Genomic DNA, 18,479 nt, shown 5'->3' on the forward strand with positions numbered 1-18,479 from the left:
CATCTCTTCTCACCTCATTGTATCTTCTTTCCTCCTGATTTTTTCTTTTAAATTCACATATTTTTTGTGTTATCTTAGTACAACAAGTGTACAAATCTTTTCCTCGTGCTTCCATGTTAATTTCAAGTCTTTTATGAGACAAGTAATTGGCAACAAGATGAGGAAACTAAGATGGAAGTCTGTTTTCTAGCGTTACTTTTGTCTCCTTCACTTTATTCTCTATAGTTACAGATTTGGTAAGTTGCAAATTCCAGGAAAACAGAAAAACTACTGAAGAATAAAAAATTACATCTGTATTAATACAGTTTTTTTTATTTGGTCCTTGTTTTATGCTAGTAAAATATTAACAGAAAGCCAAATTATTAATGGATTCATATTTATAGTAAATCAGTAGACGTTTCCAGTTTTAGACTTGTTCAACTATCCATTCATTTTCTAACACCCTTTTCCCTACTGGGGTCAGGAATGGTGTGGGTGTCTATCTCCAGGGAGACATTTCAGGCGAGAGGCGGGGTCACCCTGGACAGGTCACCAGTCTATTGCAGGGCAACACAGAGACAGACAGGACAACAACCACGCACACACACCTAAGGAGAATTTAGAGACCAATTAACCTGACAGTTATATTTTTGGACTGTGGGAGGAAGCCGGAGTATCTGGAGAGAACCCACCATGCACAGGGAGAACACGCAAATTACATGCAGTAAGACCCCATGCCGGGAATCGAACACAGGACCATCTAAATGCAAGCCAACAGTGCCACTGTGCAGCCTCCTTGCTCAACTAAATTATTTCTATTTGTTAAGAGCATTGATATTGAAAGAAAATAATTGTATATCCTTCTACAAGCTCATCATAAAAGTTTGTTGGAATGTTTTTGTGATTGAAATCAGGGCATAGTTCATATTACTGAAAAATATTGATTTCTTTTTTGTAATAAGCTACTTTGTAAATAATTTAGCTTAATCTGAGGATACACTGTGAGATTTTTGCTCATTTTCAGCTGATTTGTGATTGGTTCGAGTCCCTGCCTGATAGTCGTGTATTGACCTCATATCCATCTCCCAACCATCATGTGGTTGATGGAATATCCAACCTGTTTGAAATTCTGGTTCCCACAAACCTGAAACCTGAAACTGTCATACTCTAGTCACTCAGTGGAGCAATTCTCAAGAAGGCATACAGGTAACCTGCCTTACTGTAAAATGATGAATTCCATTTTTATTCACAAACTGATCAGAACTAATTCCTAAGCATTCTTTGTGCTGAAGACCTCACAGTCAAACTTCTCCTGTAATAAAACTCAGAGCTGATCAGATCAGAACCGATCCCCACCACAAGACCAGAACCTGAATCCCAGAGGCTGTAAAATTCTTGTCTTATATTGAGTAGCTCTGCCATTTTAAATCCGCCACATGTTAGAGATTGTGTTGGTTCAGAACAATTGAATTTAGCGCTGCAAGCATTCACTGGCTCTCTCTCAGCCGATCTCTTCTCCTCTCCTCCATCCTGTTTTCCTCTTCTCTTCTTTCCTTCATGTCAGATTCAATCTACTCTATAGAGATGTTAGGCTCATATGAAGCCTAACATCACATGTTCTTTGTCTGGTCCAAATGTTAGCGTTCGACATGTGGAGGTTTACAACCTGTTGTTGAAAGGTGTTGGGTCGGTCTGGACAGTGACCTGACCTCCTCCATTTTATTTATTTCGAACATGATAGCAGTATAAAATAACACACATGAGCAAGGAATGCAAAAGACACATTTTTTGTACCACAGTAATCTTAACATGCTCGAAATGTACTCTGTTCAGCAAACGTTTTACTACATTTCTGGTTCTGCAAATCAGATTTTTCCCTTGTTTCCTTGCTAAACTTGTAAGCTTTTTTTAGTAAGTAATTTTTGAATTTATGTTCCAATATTCCATTTCATTTGGTCATAGTTCATTCAATAATTTGATTTGATTCTTATTTTATCATTCAATATGTCTATTATTCCTTTTGTCTTTTCATCAAGATTGCATGCCAGTAGTTAAAGAAAAAAGTTATTCGTGGAATAATTCAGCTGTAAAGTTAAGCCATTTTGTTAATAATTTCTTAGACTTGATAAGGAATTAGCATGTCAATGATCAGTGATCATTGATAAGTGATCGTTCCTGGTCATGTGAAAAGTTTCTTCTGCAGTTTTTCTGAATTCATTTCTTAATGACAGACTGCGTTTGGTTTATGATCCACAGTGGCTGGAGTTTGTGTGCCGATTAAACTAAAGAACTTTATTTTTATTTTTTTTTTTAAATCAGTCAATAATAGATTAAACCATCTGGTAAGACAAGAATCTGTTTTTCATAGTTTAGTTTATATTTATTTTGGACTTCTGTGCTCGCCATGGATTGTCCATAACGAACACCATGTTCAAGCATAAGGGTGTCCATATGTGCACTTGGCACCAGGACACCCCAGGCCGCAGTTCGATGATCGACTTTGTCATCGTTTCATCGGATCTGCGGCCATATGTCTTGGACACTCGGGTGAAAAGAGGTGCGGAGTTGTCCACTGACCACTACCTGGTGGTGAGTTGTGGTGGGGGCGAAAGCCGGTCAGACCTGGCAGGCCTAAACGTGTTGTGAGGGTCTGCTGGGAACGTCTGGCGGAATCCCCTGTGAGACGGAGCTTTAACTCCCATCTCCGGCAAAACTTCGAACACGTCCCGGGGGAGGTGGGGGACATGGAGTCTGAGTGGACCATGTTCCGTGCCTCCATTGTCGAGGCGGCCAATCAGGGCTGTGGCCGCAAGGTTGTCGGTGCCTGTCGCGGCGGCAACCCTCGAACCCGTTGGTGGACACCTTCGGTGAGGGATGCCGTCAGGCTGAAGAAGGAGTCCTATCGGGCCTTTTTGGCCTGTGGGACTCCGGAAGCAGCTGATGGGTACCGGCGGGCGAAGCGGCATGCGGCTCGGGCGGTTGCTGAGGCAAAAACTCGGGCGTGGGAGGAGTTTGGAGAGGCCATGGAGAAAGACTTCCGTACGGCTTCGAGGCGATTCTGGTCCACCATCCGGCGTCTCAGGGGGGGGGAGCGGTGCAGCACCAACACTGTTTATAGTGGGGATGGTGTGCTGCTGACCTCTACTCGGTTGTGGGCCGGTGGGCAGAGTACTTCGAAGACCTCCTCAATCCCACCAACATGCCTTCCACTGAGGAAGCGGAGCCTGGGGACTCTGGGTTGGGCTCTCCAGTCTCTGGGGGCGAGGTCGCCAAGGTGGTTAAAAAGCTCCTCGGTGGCAGGGCCCCGGGGGTGGATGAGATCCGCCCGGAGTTCCTTAAGGCTCTGGATGTTGTAGGGTTGTGTTGGTTGACGCGACTCTGCAATATCGCATGGACATTGGGGGCAGTTCCCCTGGATTGGCAGACTGGGGTGGTGGTCCCCCTGTTCAAAAAGGGGGACCGGAGGGTGTGCTCCAATTATAGAGGGGTCACACTCTTAAGCCTCCCTGGCAAGGTCTATTCAGGGGTCCTGGAGAGGAGGGTCCGTCGGATAGTCGAACCTCGGATCCAGGAAGAGCAGTGTGGTTTTTGTCCTGGTCGTGGAACACTGGACCAGCTCTACACCCTCGGCAGGGTCCTGGAGGGTGCATGGGAGTTCGCCCAACCAGTCTACATGTGTTTTGTGGACTTGGAGAAGGCGTTCGACCGTGTCCCTCGGGGAGCCCTGTGGGGGGTTCTCCGGGAGTATGGGGTACCGGGCCCTTTGATACGGGCTGTCAGGTCCCTGTATGACCGGTGTCAGAGTCTGGTCCACATTACCGGCAGTAAGTCGGGCTCGTTTCCGGTGAGAGTTGGACTCCGCCAGGGCTGCCCTTTGTCACCGATTCTGTTCATTACTTTCATGGACAGAATTTCTAGGTGCAGCCAAGGTGTTGAGGGGATCCGATTTGGTGGCCTTAGGATCTCATCTCTGCTTTTCGCAGACGATGTGGTCCTTTTGCCTTCATCAGATCGTGATCTGCAGCTCTCGCTGGAGCAGTTCGCAGCCGAGTGTGAAGCGGCCCGGATGGGTGATCAGTGCCACCAAATCCGAGGCCATGGTCTTGAGCCGGAAAAGGGTAGAGTGCCTTCTCCGGGTCAGGGGGGGTGTCCTGCCCCAAGTGGAGGAGTTTAAGTATCTCGGGATCTTGTTCACGAATGGGGGAAGAAGGGAGCGGGAGGTCGACAGACGGATTGGTGCAGCATCTGCCGTTAAGCGGGCGTTGTACCGGTCTGTCGTGGTGAAGAAAGAGCTGAGCCAAAAAGCGAAGCTCTCGATTTACCGGTCGATCTACGTTCCCACCCTCATCTATGGTCATGAGCTTTGGGTCATGACCGAAAGAACGAGATCGCGGATACAAGCGGCCGAAATGGGTTTTCTCCGTAGGGTGGCTGGGCTCTCCCTTAGAGATAGGGTGAGAAGCTCAGTCATCCGGGAGGGACTCAGAGTAGAGCCGCTGCTCCTTCACATCGAGAGGAGCCAGTTGAGGTGGCTTGGGCATCTGGTCAGGATGCCTCCTGGACGCCTCCCTGGTGAGTTGTTCCGGGCACGTCCCACCGGGAGCAGGCCCCGGGGAAGACCCAGGACACGCTGGAGAGACTATGTCTCTCGGCTGGCCTGGGAACGCCTCGGGATTCCCCCGGAAGAGCTGGAAGAAGTGGCCGGGGAGAGGGAAGTCTGGGCCTCCCTTCTGAAGCTGCTACCCCCGCGACCCGACCTCGGATAAGCGGAAGAAGATGGATGGGTGGATGGATGGATGGATAGTTTATATTTCTGGTTTTACTGCGAATCAGATGATTTTTAGTTAACTTTACAGCTGAAAGAGATAGCACTTTGTTTCTAACCTACACAGACTATGAGAACTAGGGGTCAAAATAAGAACTCATTGTAATAATTTCCAACAACTGGAGGAAAAACAGAACTTCTGTATCGGGTTCATCTCTCATAAACTTTTTTTCTTATCTTTGTTCACATCCATAGATGCCTGGAGCACAGAGCTAGTGCACAGCAGAATATTTGATATGGTGATTGTGCTGATTTTACACCTATAATACCTCTTTACACGCTAAGGTTTGTATGTATAGAAGCACCAATATTGAGAGTTTCTCTGGCTTCTTTAGTTTTATCTCATCTAAAGCTGTCTTTGAATCCAAATGAGATTCCTTCCTCTCCAGTCTGAGATCTAATCAACTTAACTTTGGTTTCCTGTATTCTGAGGGTAATAAAAGAGGAAAATAATGATCACTGGACAGATATGCACCCTCATCCTCATTCTGTCTTAAAACTGTAATTTTATTTCATTCCCTCAGACTGTGAAGCAGAACACAGAGTTTCAGGTTTTACTAGTTGGACAGTCGAAGCAAGGTTTAACCCTCCCACTCAGACGCAGCTAAACACTTAAATATTGCTATTTAATGAACACAAGTTCATACCCAATAACTGATTGACATTCGCACCAGTCCAACTGTGTGTGACTTCAGTTTTCTTCTGTTTGAAAACTCAAGGCACAACATCCTGAGACACTGAAACTCCACAATATTTCTGGAAAAGATAAGTATGTATCGCTAAGCAATACCAGGTTGATGTTAGCATGTTAGTTCATCTGGTCATGTGTAATGTACCCTGGAAATGATGGTCAGTTCTTTTGCCCAGACAACCTATGATACCTACAACTGAGGCTCTTATTTTGAAGCTAAAAGGAAGAAGATCTTGACTTGGCCTGATATCATCACTTTGATATTAAAATCAAACCAAAACCATTGAGGAAGACGCCAGCATTTACCAAGCCCTAAACAATGAACAAGGAGGCAGCAATAGCATTAACCAGAGGAGCAGCCAAGAAGCTTCTGGTGGCTCCCACCTCTGCAGAGAGGTGGGAGAGTCTGTTGATAGGTTGTGGACAGTACCTGTTCTTTTTGGAAGGGTGGCACAAAAATAGAGATTGTTGAAATAAAATTCTGAATCTGTTTGTGGTTTGCATTGCGGCAGGAGGCGATCGGCAGTGACAAAACGGCAACTGAATGTTTTTAAACGTAGTCTGATATACAGTGTGGATATTTTTCTTCAAAAATATCCAGTATGGATATTTTTCTTCAGGAAGCAAGACTGAGTTGATGATTAGGATGGAACTAAAAACATGGCAATCCAGGAGGGGAACTTGATAGTCTGGTAGACTAGGTTATATTTTCAGCTGGTGAGGTTCGCTTTCACACAGCATTGTTTGGTGAAATAAACTAATTTCAATATGGCTGAAAAACCAACTAATCATGGAGAAAGAACTTTGATTTTTCATTGACATATTTCCATTTGTTTAAAAAAATTTAATTCCAATTTGTGCAATCTCATGGTCAATGGAAATGCAGCTAGTGTTTGTGGTGGCTATAGAATTCATCACTTGAACACCAGACGCTCCTTGTTAGAAAAAAAAAAATCTTGTTTTTTATTTGACCTGAGATTAGATTAAACTGGAACCGTTCCATATTTTTATCTGAACAGATTCAGAGATACCACCTGATGGAGAAATTAATTAGAAGATAGAAACTAAAACAAATGAAAGCTGAGGTCATAGGTCAGAATTCCTCTTTACCCCTTTAGTCCTCTGTTTGGGAGTTTCAGGTCAGACCTGGCTCCGATCCGGACCCGGTTCTGTGTCAAACATATCTCATCTGCACACAGCCTCGTTGTGAGACCGCTGAGGTGTGAAGAGCCCCCCAACCCCCCTTCCACCTCCCCGCTGTGCCCTCCTTAGCTGATTAGGCTGCTCATGCATGTCCATCCCACTGGGCAGAAAATTGTCGTGTCCAATCCTCTCTGCATCCAAACCCTTTTTTCCCCATTTTCACATCTGTGTCTGCATGTTGTCACTGTTCTCCACAGGGGGTCTGCTGCACTGAGGGGAAGTGGTGCAGATCAGGGAGCCAGACAGACAGTGTTGGTGTAATGAGTGGAAAAGATGTTCTTATTGATATGATAGTTACTGTTTTAGCAGCAGCACTACAATTTTTTTTTTGCCTAATTTTAAAACTAAACTCGGTGATTTAATGACACAGTCATTATATCAAAGCTTATAACTGCAGATTCATTGCATGTTGATAAAACCAATGGTAGTCATCCTGTGTGTGATGTTACATTGCAATGTGTCTATACGTTAAAGATTTATTAGGCTTGGTTATTTTTTCTCCCCTTTAAACTACCATGACCTTTTGGTCTAATTTGGACACGGTGTTTTTGTGTCCAAATTAGACAATTGTTTTTGTCTTAGACAGACTTTTTCATATGATTTGTTTTTTTTATGACGACTATTTTAGTCATCTCCCTCTCCCTACCTCTTTGTGTCAATTACTTTCTGCCGTCACCTCCAGCAGGTCACATGGTGGTTTCCCCACCCACCGGTATTAATTGCATTGGACAGACTTGTGAGCTTCTGGACGAGCACATAATGGGTTTTTATATGTCCAAGTGAGATGGGCGATTCATTGAATTTCCATTTTAATCAGGACGTCAGTAAGCGAACAATCCTATTACGGAACAGGAGGACACAAGGGCCACTTCACAACCTCCCCCTCCATCCCTTCATCTTTCTCTCTTAGACGGCAAATTAATCATCTCTCTAATGCCACGAGAGGCCAAACTTTTTCTTTTTTTTTTTCGACTGTTCCTAATTTAGGAGAAGATATGTTTCATTCACCTACTCACTCTATGCTCAGTGTCTGGCTGAAGGACTAATCTGATTCTGTCTTAACAGAGGTGGTTTTCACACAGATATTTTAGAAGCTGACATACAATCACATTAGTTCTGCACAAACACGCTCACATGCACACCGAGAATCAAACCGAAGCTCCAGCAGCCATCATCATTCCTGAAAATTTCTCTTCTTCCTCCAAATTCAGTATTGATGGACTGTAGGAGGAGGAGGGGCGGAAATATCAATCAGGGAGGAAAGAGAAGAGCGAAGAAACACAATCATTATTAACGGGGCAGGGAAGAAGAGTGTTTGCTGAGAAAATGGCCAAATGAGAAAGAATATGGCTGCCAAGCCTCTAAACCTCTGCCAGAGAGCTGCAGCTGTGTCTCACAAACACACAGGTCTGCTTTTTATTTCCACATCCTCCATGGAGCATTAGCTGTTGGTGTAAAACAACTTGCTGTACTCACATTAGTGAGTACAGCAAAGTTTTATAAATCTGCTTTGTTTAGGTGGGTATTTTTTGTACAAAAATATAATGAAGTTTAAAGACCATGGTGTAGTGTATGGAAGCCCATTCTGGCCATGAAAGAGAAAATAAACACCCAACAGGAAGTCACAATTACAAACTTTTATGTTACACTTACAAGTTTTAAAGTCATAATTTTGAGTCTTAAAGTCAAGTAGAAGTAAAAGACATAATTGCTCAAAAACTTGTAAAACTTATTACAACTTTCATTCTCATTATTATGACTTTTCTTCTTGGAATTGACTTTAAAACTACAAAATATGACTTTTATTCTAGGAATTATAACTTTATAGATCAAAAATGCAACTTTTCTTCTTGGAATTATGACTTTAAAACTTGAAGTTGCAACTTTTTTCTCATAATTACAACATTAAAACTCAAAATTATGACTATTTTCCTATCAGAAGTGATGGGTTTTTTGTGTTTTGCGTTTTAGTTGTGTAAGTTTTGGCAGTCTGGAACGTTCAGGTATCCATGCACACGACGTCAGGGCGATAAGACATCATTATTTCACTGTACATTTTAAGCAGATGAGAACTAAGTGGAGGGATTTGGCCAGAAGACACAGCAGCATATTTGCAAAAAAAAACTAAGAAACACATGAACACAAACATCTTATAGGAAGAATGGTAGTAGAAGAATCAGGAAACCTATAATAAACAAAACAACCTGTGTTTCGATGTAAAACACTGACTACAATGCTGTGAAGGCTCTTTGTACTTTAAATATCCAAACATGTTTCCTAACATGATTACCAACCAGTTTACATCCTGGTTCTGTTTTCACTCCACAAGTTTTACTCAGATCTGAGAAACTGGAGCTACGGCTAGCACAGAGTCACACCCACACTATAAAAAACAACAAAAACCTTATGTTCACTGGCTGAGTGTTCAGGACTTAATGGCTGCTGCTGCTTAGTCAGCTGAACCTGAAACTGACACTAAGTTACATGATGGAGAGAGACAGAGGAGAAAGCAATAAGGCGGACAGAACGGAAGATTGATTAATAAGAAGAGGGAGAAAACATTAAAAGGAAAAAAATGCTGCTGAAAAGAAAGGAGGGACAAATGAGCAAACAGCTTCAGTGGCCAAGAGATTACTTCCCGACAATTTAGACTAAAATACTCTACTGTACCTTTATGGAAATTCAAAGTTACTTTTGCAATAGCAGAAAAAGCCACATGGGTTTGTTTTGTCTATACAATGTGCAAAGGACAAAACTGGATAGAAAATTAAAGGTTATATCAAAGAAAAACCTTTTCAAAAAACAGGAAAAACTATAGAATAAAATAATTTCTGACAAAATATTGAAAACCTTTGGGGAGGATAATTTATCATTTTGGAGATGACTAAACATTGTAAAAATTTAAAAAAGTACAACAAAACCTTTTTATTGAACATTTTTTTGCAAAAAAAATGTAATTTTTTACAAACTGGTTAATTTTTATAGCTTCATTATGATCTTGTTGTTTTGGTTGCAGTGATATGGCGAAACACGGTGGTGGCAGCATGATTCTGAGGGAATGAAATTGATTTTCTTCAGCTGCCTTAAATAAGTACACAAAAGTGCAACTCAATTGCAAGAACGTGGGACTTAGTATTACACCTGCAAAAAATATAATTCAAGGTTCAAGTCAAAATTACATCTAATGGAATAAATGAAGCCACTGACTACGTGTTTTATACCTGCTAAATGTTAGAACACAGAAATAAAAATTTGAGGGCACTAATTGTAGTTTACCAGCCGATCACTGATTTTAAAGGGGAAGTTTGCTAGGCTGAAGGAGCAAACAGCAATTTGCTCACATTTGTTCTGTGAGGTGGAAGCTCAGAGACTTGGACCCAGCTCAGACTAGCTCCACCTGCCTCCACCCAGGCGTTGTTCAAGGCTGAATGATTGCCATGGAGATTAAAGGATTTCTCAAACATGCATAAAAGAATCAAGGCAGCACTCCGAGTTTGTTTTGGATAAGGGAATAACATAACAACATGACATAAAGCCCAAAAAACCAATTATACATGATACTGCCCCTTTAAGAATCCTGACCTGGTGATTCTGATTCTTTGTCTGAAAAATTGTCAAATATAGCGACAAAGTTGCTAAGTTGGTAACAACGAGGACAGTAGAGACCTTTGTATATGTAGATAAGATAAAATAAGGTTTAAAATCGGTTTTACATGTAAGCAACGGCCGTTGCTTACATGTAAAATCCAGGTCAGTTTATTGATCCACCTAATAAAAATGGTAAAACATAGCTAACTCACAATAAAAGAAGCAAAATTAAATGCTTGAGCTCCATGTGAAGTTTTACTAAAGAAGGAAGAATGTGGAGCGTCTGAAGCATGTCAACCACCAGCTCTCAACAAGCAGCAAAACCAGGAGCCACAAATGAACTCAACTCTAATTAAGTATCAAATATCAAATCTGGCTGGAGTTAGTCATTTAACACTTAATAACACTAAATCGGTGTCAGATCTTAAATATTAACTCTAATATAAGTTAATGCATGCATGCTAGTAAATAATGCATGCTATATAATATTACATGATATAGTATTCCATACTATATCAATTTTATTTAACACTGGTAAATAAATATTGATGGATATTACAGTACAGAACAGGCCAACCTGGTTCAGTACCATCATAATCAAAAGTAAAAAACGGAGTTCGAAAAGGATTAAGAAGCCAAAGTTTATTAAATCCTACCTCCCAAATATTTCTCTCATTATGAATATTCACACATCTAATTTTTATTCCATATCACATTTCAACTCTTTCCAAATTGTATTCATAAAATTAATTTTCAAGCAGTTTTCAAAAACTAAACATAAGACTAAAACTAGCTGTTAGAAATAAGCGACCAAGGACAAAAGTACTTAAGAACAGTCTGTGAAACTAAAGCAAAGACAGAATAATAAATCTGTAACACTTATATTTTCTTGTTTTTCTGACCTGCGTTTTCTCCCCTCCTGCTGCTTCAAGGTAATTCCTTCACTCCATGGGAGCAGGAGGAAGAACAGAAAACAACAGGTTCACAGGTTGCCTGACTTTGGTTTCTTTTCATTAAGAGAGGTGAAGCAACAAATGTGACCTTTTGCTGGTTGTCAGGTGACCTGGAAAGGCCCTGAGATTTATCCCACCATAATCCCAACAAGCACGCTCTGAGAAATAGCTGCTTGTAAATGTCAACACAAACTTGTTCTAATAGCAGCAGCAGAAGATAAAGACACCAAGATAAAAAGCAGCAGCTAAATGTATCTGCTGTATCCAAGTATACATAGGTGAAAGTTTCTACAAACTATCTGAGTGAGATTACATTGTAACAACTCCTCTGATGTCTTAAAGGACTAAAGACAAGGATTAGTGCCATCTGGTGGCACAAACCAATAAATGTCATTAAACTAACAATTCAGTAGCCTTGTTACATTTTGGGACTGAAGGTTTTTTTTCATGGAATCAGAGGTTCTCTCTAAACTTACGCCTGGTAAAAAAAAGAATAAAACTATGGAGAATGTCAAAAAATCTAAATAAAGTGTTTTAAATTTAATCCTAAAATGTATCAGCAGCTAGTGGAGCAAAGCTAAAATAGCTATTTTTACCCTCTAAAGCCCAGTTGCCTCAAATGTTAAAAGCTTGAGCCAATGACTGAAACTGAAATGTCCACTTTAACCCCAAGATTAGTGATGGTTGTTTTAGTGTAGCTGGTCCATGAGCTTGTATCTACGGAGGGAGGTTTCAGCTGTTCATTTAACTGTAGGAAGTTGAAAGCCATCCAGCTGTTTAAATCATCTAGATGTGATCCAGCACAGAATACATTTTTCTTGTTAGTGGGACATAAATCTGAGTTTAATTGGCATAATAGTGAAAAGATGTGACATGTTTGTGTAGTATGGAGCAAATAAAGAGAGAAGAGAAGGGGGGCCTAAAATTGAGCCATGTGGGACGTCACCAAGAGAGGTTAAAACTATGTTGGATATCCTAAGTAAGTTCTGAAGCAGTTCACTGCTCTGTCCCTTAGGCCTGGTTCACATCTCCAATGTCTGTGCCAGTGACATTCTGATGCACTAAGACAGTCATTTTCTGATTGGCTACACCACACATTCCACAGGCATCGTTTGTCCTCAGGGAACACTACACACACTGCAATATCGGCCCAAGAAAAACCAACAAGTTGAATATCCCCAATTTCAGACTGGAGAGGTCCTGAAGTCCTACCAAGCAAACTAGATCAATCTTAGCACGCCACACACAGCAGGAATGTTTCTTAAGATTATCTTTAGAGCCATCTCGATAATCAGGGCATTCTAAAAATTGACAAAGGTGAGAAATTGGGACATAAATCTTTCCGTATGAACTAGGCATAAGGCCCACTAAGTGCTCCAATTGAGACATTTTAATTCTCTAATCCACTATATCAAATACAGCTGTTATATCAACACTATCACCAGAGTCAGTAGCAAGAAATATGTAATTAAATCTGGTGTAAAGAGCAGAAGCAGTGCTGTAGAAATCAAATTGGAAAACCTCAACAATATTCTGCTGCTCCAGGTACTGAAAATAAAAAACCTTCTCAAGGATTCTTGAAGGTGAAGGCCGTCTATAAATGTAATGTATTGACATCAGCAAACAACAATAAGACGTGACTCATTTAATTAATGTAAATGCTCAATGCTTTGCTTTACAATTCAAACTGAAGCAATCATTTCCAAAGAGGAAAACAAATCAAATAAAAGGAGAGCATACTGAAGAACTAAATACTCGTAGCTAAAAATAAACAAAAATGCTTTTAGCAGGTTGTTACAATCATGGCCATGTTTCCAGTTTCAAAGTATATTATGGTTTTAATGGCTACTGATTCAAATTCACAAAAATATGTTACTCTGTTGTTGTAGCTTGAAGGTTTGATCAGACCAGAGATTTCTGCAGTTGGTTTCAGTTGGCTTTGCATGATAGCCAAAGTAGTTGAATCCGTCAAACTTCATCTCAGTTATTAAAGAGAAACAACTACTTGCTTACAAAAATGCCATAGTGTCCCAGACTCAATCCATTGGTCCAGACAAGTGTCCTAATCATAGCTTAGCACATAGTTTTCCTCCTATGAGATATTCTCAAATTAAATCCAGACTTAAAACACAATTCACATGTTTCTCATGAACTTTATTTTCTCTAGGTCAGGAGCGCTGTAAATAAGTTTTGCTTAAATGAAATCCTTGCTGCTGCAGTTCATGTAGCACCTCATATACAGAAACTATTATTAACCTTTGCTTCATGTCGTCCCTCCTTTTCCCTCTACCCATTTCCTGTCTGCAAGTAAAGGCCACAAAAACTTAAAAAAAGAAATTCAATAGTCTCTAGAAGTTTCTAAACAACACATTAAGTCTTCTCAACAGTCTGCACCATTGCTGTTCCTCATAAGAATTTAGAAATTCAAAATTGTTATGAGACAACAGAAGAAAAAGTTGTGAATGGTGACGTTGATTTTCTGCTCTGTTTTAGAATTAAAGTCTGTCTGTAGCTTTAACAACAGCAGTGGAGGAAGAGAACAAAGCCTTGAAGTTCATGTTGGCCACGCTTCCAAACATCCAATTAACATTAACAGGTGCCTTGTTCAGTTCAGCACTTCTTTCTTTGCATTGGAGGACGGTTTCTACAGTGTAGCTCCATAGCGTCAAATCGGTACATGACATACGGCACAGGCCAACGTTAGTGACAGGATCACCACAGGTCACGCCTCCAGGACGTAATCGTTTCTCAACAGCAGAGGATCCTGAACATCTGTACGAAGAAAAGCGTAGAACGAGGGTCTGGTTTTTACCAGACTTACAGTCATAGATGGTGGTACATTTCTGACATGCTAAACCGTTCCCATATGGAAAAGATAATTCTTATAAGGTTTTTATCTATTTTGTTTGAAACTTACATTTAATGCATAACACACTGTTATCAAGTATAAGATCCTTAGTAAATTTTCACAAAATGAAACATATAGTTTGGGTACTTATCAGAATAATATATGATAGTAGTTTCACATACAATGTCCTTAGTAAATTCACACAAATTAAATTTATATAATTTAGCTACTTATCAGAACAACAATTTCACATAAAATATCCTTAGTAGAAAAATCAATCATCCATGAAACTCAGCTATTGCAATTAATCTACTTGTAGCATCATAAATGTGAAACATACACTACATATAAAATACAACCCAAACTGATTATGTTATGTGGACAAGAATAGGTTGATAAAAAGCAGATTTTAGACATAGTTATAACTGTATATCCTTTTGCAAACCCACAGACAATGTTACAAAATATGTAAAGAAACATCAACTTTTAGAAGGTTTTTTTTATTTACTATTTAATTATTCTTAAATTAATTTAGCCCAAATGCTGCTTTATACCCTCTTATTTTAGATGCAGAGTCCTGCCATCTAAAATTAACATTTTACTGTCTGATATTATGACTTTCTTACCAAATAATATTATTTTTTATTTAAATCTTCTCTTTTCATTATAATAAAAAATTTTTGTATTTAGCCTAGTGAGAGCTACGATTTGTAAAGTTAAATATCACCATATGCCATTCAAAGGCAACGCAGAGTCACTATTCTGTCATAGCGGCACAGCATATCAATGTGAGATCTGCATGGTCACACATCGCGTTCATATTTAAATAGACAAGCGGCAGGGCTAACCGTTAATAGTGTCTAGTAAAGCATGGCGGGCCAGTAAAGCATGTTTGCTCTAGCATTTATCCTTGTGTTTTATTATGTACAGATTTAAGTCAAGAAACCTAAAGGAATAGTAGACAAAAAGAGTGATATAGAAATTATGTAAATATCTTCCTTTTCTTCATTCTTATTTGGTTCTTTTAGATCAACAATTGCACTGATATTCCTTTTCCATGTTTGGTGTTCAGACATAGGTGCAACTCTTGAGAGGTGACCTGGGATACAGACCTCCAGCATCGGCAGCACAATCACAAAGCTTTGTGCCAAAAGTAAAAATGTCTCTCTTACACCAAACTCTTAAATTGCATGAACATATTCTTTAGTAAATTGGTCAGGGTCATTTGTTGCCAGGTTACACCTGTTTAAAAAGGAAAATGTTCTATCCCTGCATTTTTGCCTGTGTTGATTTCTTCATATATGAAAATAATAAGTGTTTTAAAAAAACATAGTAAAAAATGAAAAAAGTATATGGAGAGCATATGTTGACATATGGTTCTATCATTTTATTATATTGTACAAAATAAATGCAAAAGTGGCCATTTTCAAGAGTAAATCATATCTGCCTTATAGAATATACAAAATATATACTTTAGACAATATAAGGCTTTTTTTTTTAAATGCTTCTTCTATTACTTTTCCATATGGGCTATACTTCAATTTAGATTTTACACATTTCAAACTGAGGCATCATGATGGAGAAATTAATTTATCTCTCTTTTGCACTGTATCAAAAATCATGCTTGCTTTCCAAAAAAATGATCATTTTCACTTTTAGTTTTTTTTTCTTTTCTTCTTCTTTCAAAGCCCAAGCATTTGGTGGTCTATATTTATGCTGTAGCTTAGCCGAGTTTCTCAGTTGAAGTTTTCACTTCAGCTTGTAGGGGGCGATAAAGAGCTGGAATGACTCCTGACTACTAGGGAAGTTGCTCACCTAATATATGGGACCCTAAGATGGGATGTGATGATGTAATGGGATGTCCAGAAGAAGATTGGACAAAGAAAGAAGTACATAGTATTTTACAATATTATAGAAAAGCAGAATGTTTACGTTGCTAATATTACCTGCTCCAGAGTCCTTCTAGTGGTCTGGAGGTTGCAGACCACCTGCTTATTTTGCTTTTTGCTACATTTATGTCTTTGTTTGTTTTGGAGTTTTGTGTTCATTTATGTGTGCGCGGTGCGTTTTGCCAGCCACACCTATGTGTTCATTAATGAAATAATCTAAAATTACCTTTACTATTAAATTAACACATGAAACTGTTCCCGTTTTACTGGGCTGCTGTCTCTTTAAAACAAAGAAGTGGCACACTTTGAAAAAACACTCTGCAACAACAAATCAGAGTTCCTGAAGGGGAGCACAGCGGGAATCCGAGGGGAAAACTGGTTATTGAGTTATTTTATCTGAGCTCGGTCAGCAAAGTTCAACCATAATTTTCCATCAATACAACTTCTGTTTTTTTTTTCCGTGAGCGCTCGCCATCTTTGTCTTCAGCCTATGCTCATAGAGAACTGCAGAAACGATGACATTGTTGAGGGCAAAGAGAAAATTGCTTATGTATGGTTTGTGTTTGTTCCCCTTGATCTCGCTCCAATAGAAAGACAAAAAAAAAACACTTCAAAAAGAAATACAGGCAGCTGATTTGGAGAGAAAAAACAGAAACTGAAGAGTGTGGGGTAATTGAAAGAAGTCCATTTTAGACAGAAGCTGAAATGAAATATAGATCCAGATTTGATCTGATCATTAATTTTTTTAAAATGTAGAACATACAAAAACAATGTTTTTTCTGTTGACAGAAGTGTGAGATATTGAGTTAATAAGGTGAAGGTTTATGCTCACATTTTTGAGCATAAATCACATTTATCCACCTATTTTCTCTTTGAACCCTTTTTGTGGCATTTGATAAGCCATGTGACGGTTTCTACATGCATTCAAAATTCAGCTACAGGTTTGATGCAAAACCTACATTACTCCCCAGCCACCATAAATACTCTTTATCTGCTCCTTTCCCCCTGGTTTCCCTACCCTCCGCCCATTCCTGTCCGCCCACCGACCCTCCATCCTCAGGCATATTAAATTCTCTTGCAATTGAAGAATAAATACTCCATATTAAAATACTAGATATGAAATTGATTCATTATTTGCTTTAATTATGAAAACAGGAGAGTGTTGTTAATCAGCTGCAACGTGGGAAGTAGTTTTTGGCGGTCGGGGGTGTGCAGATGACGGTTGCTGCAGGCTCAACAGCTTTACGATGCAATGCTGCTTCTTTATGGAAGTAGCGGAAAACATCAATTTATGCTGATGACTGCCTCAGTTCCAAAACACTACCAAGACATGCTGGGAAGGTCTGATCAGGGCCGGAGAGAGAAGATGGCCTCAAGCTGCTGAACGGGGGCCCACACCCTGCTATGTGGACTAACAGTTTAATAGCTGACATTTAATATAAAACAGTTAGATCAGGTCAAGTTTGTTTGTATTTCAGCAACAAAGCAAAATTGTAACATCTGTTACATTTTTACCAGACTTTGTGTTTTTGGGGTCACATCAGACCTCGATTACGCATTCACACCTCCACATACAAACCTGACTTTCTAGACAGATAAGCCAAAGTTCAGTCACAGCGGACTAAACTAGAACGGACTGAACAGGACTGTGTGAAGTCCTTCAGATATCCCTTCTGCTGCAAATGTCTTTTAATCTGGGCATGATGAGTTGGTTTTTGAGGTCCTGTGTTCTACAGACTGGATTTGCCTTCCTGAACCATTTAACTGTATTTTTTCTTATTTGTCAAGTGTAATGAAATCACGAGATACTGTACTGCTAAAACCTACACAGCTTTTACAGAAGCAGCATTTCCTCCAAAGTTTTTTTTGGTTTCTGTTTTTTTTTTAGCCAATACCATATTTGGAAGTTTTATAACTCAAGAAAGTTGGGTTTGGTATTTGGAGTATTTCATTTAGACAATTTGAAATTAATATCAGCAGCTTGGTGGCTTTAGCATGGCTCAATGACTAACACCACATGATAAATTACTTTTTCGTGGCCTTTCTCAAGTCTAAATACAAGTAAAAATGAAAGCCATTCATTTGTTGCAAAATGTTCAATAGAGTGAAAGATTCTAGAACTATCTCATGGTTTTGTTTTCCCATTTAGTGAGACATTCCTTTGAAATCAAATAGAACATATCAAGCATTTTAGATGCAGTGGAGCTAATCTGAGACACCTCACTGTCTCAGATTGAATGAAAGAAAAGTGAATTGTCTTCATAAAATTTTTTTCTCTCCATTTGGTTTAAAGAATGTAATTTTGTTAGCCTTTAAATGCCTGTATCATCCGGAACTGTATCATTAGACATGATTAGCAGAGCCCAGACATCTCAGCATGTGAATATTTTTAAAATGATAGAAGCCTCTGGTTCCAAGAGTCACTTTAATTGCACATCTTCAGGGGACAGAAAAGATGTCCAAGAGAAAAACACCTAGTGGAAAATTGAAGTTCACCCTTGAT

The 18,479-nt window shown here is 39.6% G+C and overlaps 1 protein-coding gene across 3 annotated transcripts in view; it reads right to left on the reverse strand.

The window, feature by feature from the left end:
* The window catches only part of LOC114137745 (attractin-like protein 1), a 324,777-nt gene that overhangs the window by 25,109 nt on the left and 281,189 nt on the right, over positions 1-18,479 (reverse strand). The window contains exon 29 of one of the 3 annotated variants that reach the window (XR_003594084.1): positions 13,926-14,011. The exons of the other annotated variants lie outside the window; for them this stretch is intronic. The gene's annotated coding sequence lies outside the window, so the exon portion shown is untranslated. The remainder of the gene's footprint in view (positions 1-13,925; positions 14,012-18,479) is intronic. 3 annotated transcript variants of the gene reach the window in all.

This window comes from Xiphophorus couchianus, chromosome 22 (assembly GCF_001444195.1).
Source record: "Xiphophorus couchianus chromosome 22, X_couchianus-1.0, whole genome shotgun sequence".
Taxonomy (NCBI): Eukaryota; Metazoa; Chordata; class Actinopteri; order Cyprinodontiformes; family Poeciliidae; genus Xiphophorus; species Xiphophorus couchianus.